Genomic DNA, 15,550 nt, shown 5'->3' with positions numbered 1-15,550 from the left:
GAAATGTCTGAGCACGTTCAGCTTTGCTCAGCTGTTTGAAAATCAAATAACGTAAGCGGTTTACCAGCACAGTAATTTATAATTTTTCCAAGGGGACGTTTCAAACCTTTATACATTCCTTCCGCCTTTCTGCTTAGGACTGGTTTTCCATCTGAGCTCTTGATAGCCATACAGGTCGTTCTATTTTCTCCAACGGTCTCTTTAATTTTCCTGTAGGCAGTGTCTACCTTATCCCTAGTGACATATGCTTCTACATCCTTACATTTTTGCTCTAGCCATCCCTCCAAGTGGACTACTATGCCTTATAATTCATGACTCAACAACCTATTTTGTGACGCATTTTGACTTTAATCTGTGAGCTCGCAGTGCAAAATAACTGTCTGTGGTCACACTTTCAGCTAGTAACTGTCTTTCATACTATAAAACGTCATTTCCTTCGAGATGTTAAACACGCCGAAAATACGTTCACGATGTACAACCCAAGATACTCTCAGGAAATCTGCTCACTCACCACTGCTCACGTTTTTCAGAGATCGCTCTCATTACGAGAGGTTTTTGCAGATCAGCTGCTTCTTACAGCCAAAGCCACATAGATAGAAAATGTAAAGCGAAATGATAAATTAAAATTTTCTTTAGGTGAATGCAGAAAAGAAACGAAAGAGCTTTTAGAATAAAGTAATTAGTTATATACGACTAAGAGATTAATATAAACACATGAGAGGAAAATATAAGAACAGAGTTACTAATTTCTGATGTAATTTACAGACAAATTAACAGAGTCACCCAGGGTTGTGTGACACAGCGATGTAAACTATAAGAGATGAGACGGAAAAAAACAAGAATCATGTGTTTGCTTTAGATGCATCGAAGGAATGGTGTAAGTAACTTAGGATTAGTGTACTTGCCCCAATACTCCACCCAGATTTTTTCTCATTTTCATTAAGACTAACGTCTCATTTAGTTCTACTGAGACATAACACCAAAGACTGTGGGTGAAAGCTGGAGGATGAAATGCATCAGCTTTTCGCCTCTACTCTCCCGGCGGGGTCAGGGATTTTCTCTGCCTCGTGATGACAGGGTGTTGTGTGATGTCCTTAGGTTAGTTAAGTTTAAGTAGTTCTAAGTTCTATGGGACTGATGACCATAGATGTTAAGTCCCATAGTGCTCAGAACCATTTGAACCATTTTTTTTTTCGCTTCTACTCGTTTCGTTGATACATTTACACGACGCTATTCTGTGTTATCCAAGGAAGTGCGCACTAGGGTATGCCGGTGTGGAAGCTGCACTGTTTTGTGTAGCTATGTGGACTCGCAGATTGCCAACATGTGACTTGTCTCGCGGCCACCAACTAGACAGCTGCTTTGAGCTGTGAGCCCATTCAATCGTGTGTCTGTCTTAAGTTCTGATCGGTTGAGCGCTCGTCGGCGCGGTGTTCACATTGCTGCAAATCTGTTGGTGAGATCAGTACTACCTGTTGGCTGAAGCAATGCGTTGCAGGTGTAATCAGCCGCATTCATGTAGGACGAATTTATTTCCACTGCCACAGTTACAAGCATGAATTCTGATTTAAAATAGATGGGTTTGAGCCGTGTGGCATGTGGACTGGGATATCCATTCTTCCTATTACCGTTCATGATCAAACTAAGTACTAAACTCCCTTCTCCTTTAGTTAGAGGTCAGCCGCGCGGGATTAGCCGAGCATGGACTGTGCGGCTGGTCCCGACAGAGGTTCGAGTCCTCCCTCGGGCATGGGTGTGTGTGTTTGTCCTTAGGATAATTTAGGTTAAGTAGTGTGTAAGCTTAGGGACTGATGACCTTAGCAGTTAAGTCCCGTAAGATTTCATACACATAATAATTTAGTTAGAGGTCAGTTAGATTCATTAACATCATGTATCTTGTGAAGTTAACTATTCAAATTGCTCTTAGTTTGAATTTTGATGAGGATTACTGACAGAAAATGTACGTCTGCTTATTCTGTAAAAGGAATGGCTTTTCGAATATACCAAGCTGTTACTAAATCTGGTATCAATTTTCCCGTCTTTCCAAAATTTCATTTGTTGTTCACGAAGCCACTGATTATTTAAGATGATGGTATTGATGAAAATGAAAAATAATCAGGGTGGAATATTTGAACAGGTGTACCAATCCCTTGTTGGTTATTCATACCTTCGATGCATCTAACAATTCAGTTGTGAAGTGTCTTTTGCAGCCGTCATCCTCTTTTTATTTCGTCAGAATTCTCTTTAATGATCATCTATCACGGTCAGTCAACACATTCTTTCACCCGCGTTGTGACTTAGTGGATGGTACTTTCCCGCTTTCCCAGTGTGCAGTATAAATCTTCAATATACTGTCTTTTGAAACACCGAACACTTCGGCTACCTTATTGACGAAAGCGCGCACTATACGAGGACCAACTACTTGCCCATGTTCAGATTCACTTATCTCAGACATAATGCTCTCACAATTAAGCAGTACACTGTTCTGACCACCACTCACGACTGCTTTAACAGAGGACTATGCACAGCCGTCATTCATGGTCAGATACAACAGTGCAATCTGCAGGCTTGGCTAACGTCTGAATTTATGTTCAAGTATGTACCTCTCGCAGTGTATCCATGTTTTTGCGCAACCTTTGTGTAACTAATTAATCGTCAACTTCATGTAAGGGACGAAATTTTTGTGTTCTAACGATTTTTAGACCACTAAGATCCTCTATATCATAGCTATTTTTAACCAAGAGATATGTATTTGAATAATTTTCTTCAGTATATTTAACGATTGTAACAGTAAACTATTTTTTTAGTTTCGCTATTAATTATTAGGGACGTATAGTTGTCACAATGTGTGAGATGCACAAAGGAAGCAAGGTTTGCTGAAATTCCTTTTATTAGGAAGATCTTAAAAATTATTTTTTATCGTGAATTAGTCAAGAAGGTACAGTACCTTCGCTTATCAACACTCGCTAGCCTTTTTTCTGTTTATGTCTCACGAGGAGCATTTACTGGAGGCTTTTCTGCGTATGCAGCTGGGACTTTCGAGGAAACTTTAAGGCGCGGATCCATTTCGTTACGGAGTGAATTAGAGTGCCGCAGCGCGGAGAAAGTTCGCCTAATGCTCAGCTGAGAGGAGAGAGCTTTGACCCGTAGTTCGGGCTGCTCGCAGCGCCTGATGATTCCCTCGCGACCGAAACGCATTAGCGCGGACATTCTTCTCGCCGTAAAGTCGCGTAGTTAACCGGCCCTGCGTTACTACCCAGGGACAGCAGGCGGCGAATACACGACTTGCCACGAAGCTCCTTATCTAAAAAGGATTCGTGGACAGCAGCAATAGTCACTGCAGATGTATATGCCTTGGCGTGGCTTAACAACCATAGAAAAATTCTCAAGCCCTTCCAATATTTGATGTGTAAAGCCCAGCTTCTATTCAATGTGAAACGTCCCCTTTGAACAATTATACAGGACTGTGCTTAAACTGACACACAATATTTTGTCAGCGCAACGCAATCTGACTTTCAAAATTCCCTACAAAAGAATGGCCCTGACTAACATTAAACTATACCTTTCACAAATCACTTACCTCACAAAAATCTTTAAACTATACCTTTCACAAACCACTTACCTCACAAAAATCTTCGCTGCTCAAGCTACTGCAATACAGCGAGCGCCACTACTGCCAGCTAAATAAAAGATTCAAACTACTGAAGGCACTAACTACTGATAGGGATAGTTAGCAAAATGAAAGATATTAATAGAGAACAAACAATGTATTTACCTTGATATCATCATATACAAATATAGCAGTTCATGACAAATTTCAAAACTCCGCCATCTCTCTCTCCACATCCACCACTGCTGGCGGCTCACCTCCAACTGCGCAACGCTACGCGCTGTTCACATCCAGCTGCCGCTGCCCAACACTACAATGGCAGACAACAATGCAAACTAGCCACAGACTGCACACAGCACAGCCAGTGATTTTCATACCGAGGTGGCGTTACCAAAAAAAAACATAAACAGCCTACTTACATAGAGAAAACATAAACAGCCTACTTACATAGCCCCCATGCTCCCCACAAAAAATTTTTACAAATGGTGTTGGGCACTGGCCAATACAGATTTGACAAAAATTTTTCACAATTACAGTAACAAAGATATAAAATGCACACACTTATTGATACAATGTTGGTCAAAAGCTCAAATTTTCTCACAGTCCATAAAGACAGTCCTAATCGTACATAACAGTAGAATAGCAGTGTTTTTCTCAAAGTCTGAGCAGTAAAAGAAAATACACACGGAAGTAGTGGATTTCCATGCAGTCTTGAAGAAGTAGCGTTGTCCTTCCAACGGAAAGACAGTGCTGACTCTTGACATGCTGACAGATAATGGGCCACAATGGAGCAAACCCACAGCAGAGTCATTCGAAGTTTTGAAGAATATTGGTAGGTAGGTCATCACAGAGCAGACCCACTGGAGTCCTGGTAGAGATTGTGGTATTGGTGGGCCACCAGAGGTGCAGACCCACTGCAGTCCTTGTAGAAATAATGGCATGGCGGGTCATCAAAGATGCAGACCCACTGTAGTCCTTGTAGAGATAATGGTACTGGTGAGTCATCAAAGATGCAGACCCACTGTAGTCCTTGTAGAGATAGCCAGCAGCCATCTGTTGTGACTGTGCAGGTGCACAATCACCGTTGAAGAGTCTTGCGGATAATATAGCAAGTCCATAAACCACCACTTGTGCACTCACAAAGTTTTTGAAATTGTCCTTAGAACCAGCAATGCTGTTATCCAGTCCCTTGCTGAATCATTAACACACGTGCAAACACTATCAGTCCCTACTTCTCACATATTGTCCATATACTATGACCAACAGAAACGTGTGCAGTGAAATGTAACTAACAAGTTAATAATATCATGAACTGGTGACAATTACAATTTTATAACATAAGAATACAATAACAAAGGTACAAAACACATCATTAAAAACATAACAATACAGATAACATTTGTAGTACAGGCTTTACAAAAGAATCGAACTAACATATACATCAGTGTTACAGGAATTATGACATAAGTAAATACATAAAAGATCAGAATAACTTTTGAAACATCAACTTTACACATGAGCATTGAACAGAACAGAATTAATAATGTCTAACATCTTTACAAAGTAAATAACGTATTATTAATGCCAATTATATTCGAGGATAACAGTATTCCTCATCATAGTGAATGTAGCTTAATATTAAAAGAAGAAAAAATTCTATGAAACTACACAGAGACAGGAAGAAAACAAATACACAAGGGTACACAAACATATAGTGGGATAACACAAAAGGAAAGGACAGGGTTTGTTGTACTGCAGTATTTTGCAAACAAAACTTTCTTTACTTCTTGGAGATCTCCCTTCATTCATCATTATTCCCAAAAAGTCCTATCTATACCTGCTTTCTGTATTCTAATCATATTTCTTTCAATATAATTATTTCTCAGTGTACAATACTCATTTTGGCCCAAATCTTTTTCATATTGTCCATAGTCAGTTTCTTATATAGTCTACCTCCTCTTAAGCTAACTTAAATCTACTGAGCTCAGATGCTAAACTAAGGAACGAGGCAATGCAGCAGCACAAAACAATTAACACAAACAGCAATGACAAAAAAATGGAGAGTTGCAAAGCAAGCTACAGCAAATCTAAATTACCAAGCAATTCAACATTACAACTAATATGAGGCAATGCGCAAAAAAAAAAAAAATAAATCTGGCTTAGCAGAGTAACACAAATTAAAATTCAGCAACACTATGCCTGGCAAACAGCAGCAGAAAATGATATACCTAAACATGACAAAGCTCAAGCAGAAAAAATATTACACTAAAAATTTCCATGTCTAATACCTATGTCACATCTTAACACTAAGGTGATGCATCACGATAACTTACTCTATGAAATAAATTACCAAATATTGTAAAGAAAATTATGTATGCAGTTCCTGTGAAGGGAAATATCTTTTTGTGCTCCCTCATTTTTTTTGAAATATATCACAAAAGTATTATTTACTGGATCTGTAGACAGAAAATATTTATATTAGTACATCTATAAAATTTTATTTGAACCAATGCAGCAGTGCAGCTAGAAACTAGATATCAAATGAAATAAGCAACTATGTACACAGCAAAGCATAAGAACATCGTTCAATAGCCATGTGACATTTCCTAAGTTAGTAGAAAAATCTCTCAACTAGAGAGACAGTAGTCATAATCAGGTGTATAGACATAAAAATATTTCTCGTCATTTCATTAGGCATCCAGTGTAATCGTATGTTTTCAAGTTCGACCGTGTCGTTTTTGCGATGCTTTCTACAAAGGAATGTCAGAAGCGAGGTTAATGGCGTCTTTTTTTATTTTTTATTTTTTTCTACCTGTGCCGCTAAAAAGGGCTCGCAATAATGGCTTTTCCTCCAGGCAACTGGCACACCTGGCCGCTCGCAAAGCATTACGTCACGGTCACTTACCTTTCTGACCGACATATTTACGACAGCAGTTTCCGCTACAGTGACAGTCTCATATAAAAATATTTCACAGGTCAAGAATTTGCGTTGCAAATGTGTAGAAACAAAATCCTATGAATATAACAGTGTCCAAAAAAATTTCGTCGGCATTGTGATACATTCACGCATTTACACAGATCTCATAACTCTTAAAGTACGATTCTCGGTTTCCAACATCCTTTTTCACAAGTCAAGAGTCCTTAACTTCTTTCATTACTCCTTACCTTATTCGTAGACACTTCTTCAATATTGCATCATAACAGATAAGTAGCATAATCAAATAACTCATATAGCATCAGCCTATTAATCATAAACATACCTCAGCAGCATAATACACATCGTCGTCGTAAAAATAACATCATAACTCCTCAGTCAAATCTCAAAAACGTCGTAGCTTCCTCCAATAATTAAAAAAATTCTCTGCTCATGTCAAAAGTGTCATCTGCCTCAAACGTACTTTAAAAATCATGAATCCATACCAAATACATCATTCAAAGCTCTCATAGTATCACAATGGTTCCGAAAAAATATGAAGAGTTCACACAGTACAGACAAAATACAATTTCGTAAGTGTGAAGTTATCCAACTGTGTAATTGCGTAAACATATGTCACTGATGTAATAAAAAAAGTTTATCTCTCAGTTAAATGATCAGATAGCTGTGTAATTTGTGTGTTAGAGAAATATGGTACCGATGTGTAAAGTTGTATAAGCAAATACCATATTAGCTAGGGTTCCTTGTGGTTGCCACACACATGGTACACAAAGTAAGTGTGTACCCCCCTGAGGATTAATGTAATTATACCCTCAGGTGTTACCGATTACAGCCATGGAATGAAATGTATCACGGAAAACCTTTGTATCATTGTACTCCAAATATCTTTAAAAATAAATATTTTAAGTACAAAATCAATCACTCAAATACGTGTCCTGTAGCGCTAAATGTGCGTCTTTTTGCAACATAATCTCTGTGGAAGTGTCGTAGTTATCGTCCTCTGAAAGCTAAGTTCTGCAGAAGTCAATGTACTTACCTCATGATAAACAAAAGTGAAATGTTTTGCGTAGAGATATCTTAGTTATTACGCTTATTGTTGTGATGATGAAAGTACTGTGCTGTAACGTATTGTTGTGCTATGGAAAAGGCTATCTCCTTGTAGCTATACCACAAAAGTTACTAATAAAGCATGTTTTGATTTCCAGAAGAATTCAGAAAAACTGTGCAGATATAAAACAGATACACCGCAAAAGCAACATTGTAAATTGTCACTCATTATTAGCGTCGTGATAACACCGTGTAGTTGTCACTTAAACTAACCACTGTGTCGTCTGTTCACTATAACAATGCATTTGTAATTTCTGTTTAAATAAGTTCTCTTGGTTCTTGACTGGATATTTCACTTCAAACATTGTTACATGTTAACAGATTCTAAATCTGACAAAGCATACTAGAAATGTGAAGTGAAAAGTTTTATGGCAAAGACAAAGTTAAAAAGCAGATTATCTTTCAATAAACGGTTTTACATGTGAAATGTGGTGTAAACCTTTACTCTTCCTAGTACGCAGAGTTTCAACTTCAACGCAATTATCATGTGGTATACATCGGTAAAGAATGCTAAAATTTTTCTCCAGGCTAGCGTCTTATGTTATTTTTCTCGGAGCCAACGGGCGCACGCGGCTGCCTGCTGTGCGAGTCATTGTCTGTCTCTTTGTTGGCGCGCGCCGTTATTCGGGTTCGGAGACCTAACTTCTACAAATTCACTCTGACGAGAAGGCCCAGCTCTGTTAGAATCCCGCCAGTTCTGATGAAATTCACGTCTGTTGTTTTGTCGGTAGTTTACATAGTTTCTTGTTTGTCGGTCATGTGGTGGAGAATTTCTCCCTGAATCGTAACTCTGCGCCGAACTGTTGCGTCTGAAGTTATTCTGCCTCCCTTGATAATGCTTGTTTTGGTTCCCATATTGTCTGTTTCTCTGATTGTCTCTGTGATAGTCATTACTGCAGAGAGGTGATCTTTCCCTGTAATTATGACTACTCTGCCAACGGTTGTCATATGGGTGGTGTCTGTTTTGGTCACGATTTGTGTTGTGAGAATAGCCTTGTCGCGTCCAGTTATTATCGATGAATTGTGACGGATGTGACCTGTAATTGTTGTGTTCCTGTTTCCGCATTCCGCGATTGTCAGTGTCAATTTCCAATTCTTGTAACAGTCCCTGAAAAGCTTCAATGTCGTCTTTGCAACGTCCTGCCAAAATAATGTGTCGTAAATGTTCAGGCAATTTGATTAAGCAAATGCGGATAAGTTCTGAGGGGCTGTATGGGTTTGACAGGTACTGATTCTTGTGCAACATGTCTTCAAAATATTTCACAAGAGTGGAAAATTCAGATTGTTCGAAACGTTTCATCATTATGATGCTATGTTTTACTTGATCTTGTGTGGCTTGAGACCAATATGCTGAGAGGAAGGCATGGTAAAACTCTCCTTCACTGTGGCAATCGTGAATTACCGATCGCATTCTTACAGCTGGTTCATTCTCCAAGTAGCCACACATAAATTCTAATCTGTGCTCTAATGACCAGTTGGGAGGAAAACAATGAGAGAATTGATGGAGCCATGCTTGTGGATGAATGTCGTTGCCAGAATTCTTAAATGTTTTGAATTTACGTGTAGTAATGAACAGCTTATAGTCAAAGTCATCATGTCGGCGAGTCGCATATCGGTCATTGTTACGTCGTTTCGGCGGTTCCATTTCAAAATTCGGTGCACCTTGCCAATTTCTTTCATAACTTCCGAAATGTCCTGTGTTATTATTTTGTGGTTGTTCCGTATTTCTAAGTCCCTCTTCCCGTATTGGAGCGCGAGTGGCCTCTGAAATACGTAATTCTTGTATTACCTGAGTCAGCTGATCTTGTACTTCCCGGATTTCTCTTTGGTGTTGCGTATTAATTTGATTCTGATTTTGTTTGAATTTCCTAATTTGTTCACACTCTTCTGTGTCATTAAAGACTACCGGTTTTGTGTCGTTCAGATTATCATCTACCTTCGTAGATAAGTTAGTGAACTGATCCGAAAGTTCGGCTACTTTCTCCGATAGTGAACACATTTCCTCAATGTGTTTTTCTGAACCAAGTTTCAGAGTGTCCATTTGTGTTGAAATCGAATCTACTGTGTTCTTTAAGTTTTCCTGAGTTTTTGCAAGTTGCGTAACCGAATCGGTAGATGCAACTGAGTCAAATTTAGCTTGCAAGGTCTCATGATTTTCATGAACAATAATTTGCAGTTCTTTTATGGCTGCTTCGTGATTCTGTAATGCCTTTTCATGCCGCTAAAAGATAGGTTGAAAATGCTCACAAATTTGAGTTTTTACGTCATTACAGACTTTTTGACATTTCGATTCAATGTTATGTAACTCAGTAGTTAAATCTTCACGCGTTTGTTCAAGAGTTTGTTCCAATGAGTCTAACTTTTGAAGCTGTTGCTGTGTTTGTCTCTGATTTTGTTCCAGTGTGTCTAACTGTTGCTGTGTTTGTCTCTGATTTTGTTCCATTGTGTCTAACTTTTGAAGATTTTGTCCCATTTGTTTCTGATTTTGTTCAAGTGTTGTGTCTAACTTTTGTAGCTTTTGTCCCATTTGTTGCATTAACTGTAATAACAATGCACTGGTGTCTGAAACATGTTCCTCAGTGCTTTTCGGCAGTGAAGTTGCACCGGAAAAATTCACATTTTGACAAGTGGAAAATGTGTCTTGACTCATTTGGGAAAACGGTGAGGACGCAAAACCTGAATCTACAGTATTTGCAAAATTGTGTCCTGTCATTTCGGATTCCTGAGGCGAGCTGTTGCCGAGCGAACGATCGATAATGCTTCCCTGTTCACTAACTGTTTCACTGCCTACACCATTGTTTGCAGCCCGCTCCATTTCCCTATGCACAATTACCAAATTACTACTTTGAACATCAGTTAATTCATTACTCGGTGGCGCTAACACACTGCTTTCATTTTCACTGTCATTTCTCAGTTTACTTTGGAGCCCAGTATTACGTTTTTCACACGCCATTATTGTCACAGTATTTCACACGACAACACAGAAAAACACAATTTGAAGATCAAAAATAAGAGAACACATTAACATAGCACTGAACATAATATCTAGTTAATTGCAGCTGCAAAATACTTGGTGCAAATCTACATGCATACCACAACTGTTTTACTGTACAACAATGAAAGTCTGCAACTACAAAGGAGATTTTCTCTACAATTACGCGCTAGCAATAAACAAAATCTACACTAATTACACAAACTACAACAAAAAATCAGAAGATTCCAGTGAGGTATCCTGGCAGGGTCGCCATATGAAATGTCCCCTTTGAACAATTATACAGGACTGTGCTTAAACTGACACACAATATTTTGTTAGCGCAACGCAATCTGACTTTCAAAATTCCCTACAAAAGAATGGCCCTGACTAACATTAAACTATACCTTTCACAAATCACTTACCTCACAAAAATCTTTAAACTATACCTTTCACAAATCACTTACCTCACAAAAATCTTCGCTGCTCAAGCTACTGCAATACAGCGAGCGCCACTACTGCCAGCTAAATAAAAGATTCAAACTACTGAAGGCACTAACTACTGATAGGGATAGTTAGCAAAATGAAAGATATTAATAGAGAACAAACAATGTATTTACCTTGATATCATCATATACAAATATAGCAGTTCATGACAAATTTCAAAACTCTGCCATCTCTCTCTCCACATCCACCACTGCTGGCGGCTCACCTCCAACTGCGCAACGCTACGTGCTGTTCACATCCAGCTGCCGCTGCCCAACACTACAATGGCAGACAACAATGCAAACTAGCCACAGACTGCACACAGCACAGCCAGTGATTTTCATACCGAGGTGGCGTTACCAAAAAAAAAAAACATAAACAGCCTACTTACATAGAGAAAACATAAACAGCCTACTTACAAATGTTACAGCTGTTTTTGTTCTTTTCATTTACTTAGTTCTTCAGACCGATGTCGAGCTTCGTTTCCGATGTACATAGTTTTTTATGGCTTAGATTTTGGTAAAAAACCGTATTTTTCAATTAATTTATAAAATGAACATGTACCATATCTAACAGCAAATTTGGGTTGCCACAAATTAGACAAAATCTTCTCTAGAGCCGATCATGTTAATTTGAAAATTTTATCCAATCTAGATATGATGAGGTAGCATGGGCATGATAAATATTATGTATACCACAGAGGCAGTAAATGGCCTGAACGTTTGTCAAGGTACAATCAAATTTAGGCAGCGGTACTTTGTTGTCGATGAACAGTCTGATTCTAATAATTTCACCTTGAACGTCTTTAGTACTACGAGGCATGTTTTATAAGTAAGGTCCGTTTGAACATAAGTACACGACGAAAGGTTATTTCAAAAAAGTAAATTTATTTTCAGAAAGTACATACTTCACTATTTTTCGCCATAGTTGCCAAGTGTGTTGAAACACGTATCATACCACTCAACCAATTTTAAAATACCCTCTTCATAAAAAGTTGCTGCCTGCTCCAATAACCAAGAGTTCACTGCCGTTTTCACGTCGTCGTCATCAATGTAACAGTTTCCACTGAGACACGTTTGAGATGGAGGAACAGATGGTAATCGCTCGGCGCAAGATCAGGACTGTAGGGAGGGTGGTCTAAAACTTCCCAGCCAAAACTGTCCAATAAATTGCGGGTCTGACCTGCAGTATGAGGTCTTGCATTGTCATGGAGAAGGACAGTTCCCTTTGTCGGCATGCCGTGTATTTTGTTTTGAATCGCTCTGCATAGCTTTCTCAGGATTTGGCAGTATGTTTCTGCATTGATAGCGGTTCCTCGTTGCATGATATCTACGACAAAACGGACCTTACTTAAAAAAACACGCGTCGTATATCATAGCGTGTTTCTAGTATAGGTCTTTAATCGTGAGTCGACTTGTTACCTGAACTTGTATCTGAGCCGTGGTAAAAATTGCTGTTTTGAAGAGCGCGCCGCAGCGCGTAGTGTGAAGCAGTCGACCTCCGTTTCTGGCGGTGGCGCCGCTGTGGCAATCGCAGATTTGGTGTCTCCGACTTGTGGGAAATGGGAAAGGTTGCCTGTTCACGTGCATTTAAGGGGCGCTATGAGCTCGCCAGGGAGTCAGTCTGGGTCAGTCTCTCGTCCCCAGCTTGCTAGTCTGTCTCTCGTCCGCATTTGTTAGGTAGTTAGTGTCTGTCTGTCGTTCGGAGTGCTAGTATGTCTGTCGTTCGGATCAACCTTTAAAGTCGGCAAAATGAGAGCTCAGCGAGTGGTCGTCCGGTCGGGGCGTAGTTCCTGCATTTGAGTCTGCGCGTTAGGCCGCCAGTCTTCTCGAGTTTGCTCAGGCAATGGGCATTGGCGGTTGGATCGATGGGTTGGTCGGTCGCGCACTGAGACACAAGATGACTGGTCCGTCTTGAGCGTGGGCGCATGTGAGGTCGCCACGAGAGTCCAGTGGGCCGCGGCGTATAGCGAGGGGTAGTGACTTCGCGGTGGATACGAGAGCAACAGAGTCAACCCACGACATCAGTCTGGCCGGTGCGAGCTGCGACGCCGTGAGACGGGAGATCGGCGCGCCTTCCTGCGTCCGTTGAAGCGGCTGGCAGCGGACGGTTCGGGAGAGCGATTTGGGGGTCTTCTCGAGAAACCGCAGTTTATTAGAATTTAAGTGATTGGTGATATGTTGTTTGATTTACTCTTGTTAAATTCTGCTTGTTTTCTTGGTAAGGTGACCAGTCGTTTTGCTTTGGGTTCGTCCCACCATTCATCTCCGTTTGCCCACCCGCGGGAAGGTGGTTGTTTATAAATTGGGTGGTCCATTTTTCCCTTGTGGAGTAAGGTCGGGTTAGAGCAACCTGCGGTTCGGGTTGTTCGGTAAGCTCCCTCTCAATCTACCGTACGTTAGTAGCTGCTCTGTCATGTTTGTCGAATTTGGTGTATTAACGAATTTATTGGTTCAAATGGCTCTGAGCACTATGGGACTTAACATCTGTGGTCATCAGTCCCCTAGAACTTAGAACTACTTAAACCTAACTAACCTAAGGACATCACACACAGCCATGCCCGAGGAAGGATTCGAACCTGCGACCGTAGCGGTCACGCGGTTCCAGACTGAAGCGCCTAGAACCGCACGGCCACACCGGCCGGCAACGAATTTATTGCTTGAAGTGTAACGGCCTAATAACTGAAATATGTTTTGATCTTTGGAAACTTTGATATTATTGCCTATGATCTTGAGAGGCGGTATCTGTGTACTGTAGAGCATGTTAACTATTGTTTGGCCAACCTAGTAGAATTTTATATAAGATTTAATTTCATGGGCTTTTATTTAAATGATCATTTTAGTTTATAAATTTGCCACCCTTTCACCGTAAGGCATTTCTTAGAAGTTATAATCAAGTTACACCTTTGCTGGCAAGGTTAATGTTTTAATTGTTAGTGGTTTGTACCATTTCCATCCCTCCTACGGGGGGTTGCATAGTTTGTGTGCTTGCGTAAATTGTTGAAACTCTTAGTTTAAAGTTATCTGGTGTGTTGTAGATTTGCACCAGTGTAGTCTTTCAGAGGCTGTTGTGAGCGGTCGTAACTATGGCCGTGTCAAAAGGGAGCGGCAAGGTTCTCAGCCCGAAAGCTCATACAGTCAAAACTTGTTTCTTTCTGCCTCTGAATAAATTGTAACTTTGATATTTAAGGGGTGCTTTCTCTTTATAATTTTAAATCTGTTTCTTTTAAAAAATGCTTTTAGGCCCTATTAAAGTGAATAAAATTCCCATTTGTTAAAAGGAATTTGGTTATGATTGTTACTACCTAGCAACTACTGTCATGCTTACGTAGTGTGATTAAATGTGTTAATGTTCTTGATGAATCGCTAGTAAATAAAATAAATTCTTAAGAATATTCTTTGAAAATAAAACACGGTTCAGTTTTATTTCTTTAATCGTGAGTCGACTTGTTACCTGAACTTTTATCATTTATCTTTTCTAAGACAGAGCAAGACCGTATTTCAGTGTACAAAAACTCACAAGTTAGAAGCCACCAAATTGTCGAAAGAATATAAAGGGTGATCAAAACGTTTCCGTTCGAAGGCCATACAGTGCAGAATCGGTATGCGGATCAGGAAAATCACCGTGGATATTGAGGCAACCCACCGACATACCACATTTGATAAAACACCGCGTCCTGCCACGTGAAGAAATCCGTAACTGCCTGCTGCATATCTTCGTCCTTCAAGGCATTTTTGAAGGGACCGAAAGCGTGATAATTGCTTGCGGAGATATAACTATAGAGCGGCTACTCGAATGTCCCGCATGGTTCAAATGGCTCTGAGCACTATGGGACTCAACATCTTAGGTCATCAGTCCCCTAGAACATTGAACTACTTAAACCTAACTAACCTAAGGACATCACACACATCCATACCCGAGGCAGGATTCGAACCTGCAACCGTAGCGTGTCCCGCATGTGTTGGTGTAACTTCTGCGTTACATTTTCGATATGCGGACGTGCGTTATTATGAAGCACCCCTTCTCGCAGTTTCTCCGGTTTACTTCATGGATGGGGAGCCATGTCTTCCACATACTGATTAAATAAATAATATGCAAACTGAGTTCAACAATATAGTATTCACACTGATTTGAATTCCGTGTTGTGAGATTCTCCGTCTCAGCACAGACTTCGTCTTTTTTTTGTCCTGCCAAAGTCCAGATGGGAATGAGGAGAGGAAAAGTGTGGGAAGAGAGAAGCGCGGTGGAGGATTTCTCCAGGAGGAGGAAAAGTGGCTCAGAACTGAACAGGATAGGTGTGAGAAAAAAATGTCTTTTCCCAGAAGAATGGGGGTGGAGGAGGGGAAGAGATGGTGGGTTTTGCGGAAGGATGTATTATCCATAGGAAGTCATAAATAATCAGCACAGCGGTTTTCTTCATGGATGTGTCCTGACGTTTTTC

The sequence above is a fragment of the Schistocerca piceifrons genome, chromosome 1, assembly GCF_021461385.2.
Source record: "Schistocerca piceifrons isolate TAMUIC-IGC-003096 chromosome 1, iqSchPice1.1, whole genome shotgun sequence".
NCBI classification, from domain to species: Eukaryota; Metazoa; Arthropoda; class Insecta; order Orthoptera; family Acrididae; genus Schistocerca; species Schistocerca piceifrons.
The sequence above is the reverse complement of the archived record's forward strand: the minus strand, read 5'-3'. Positions refer to the sequence as shown.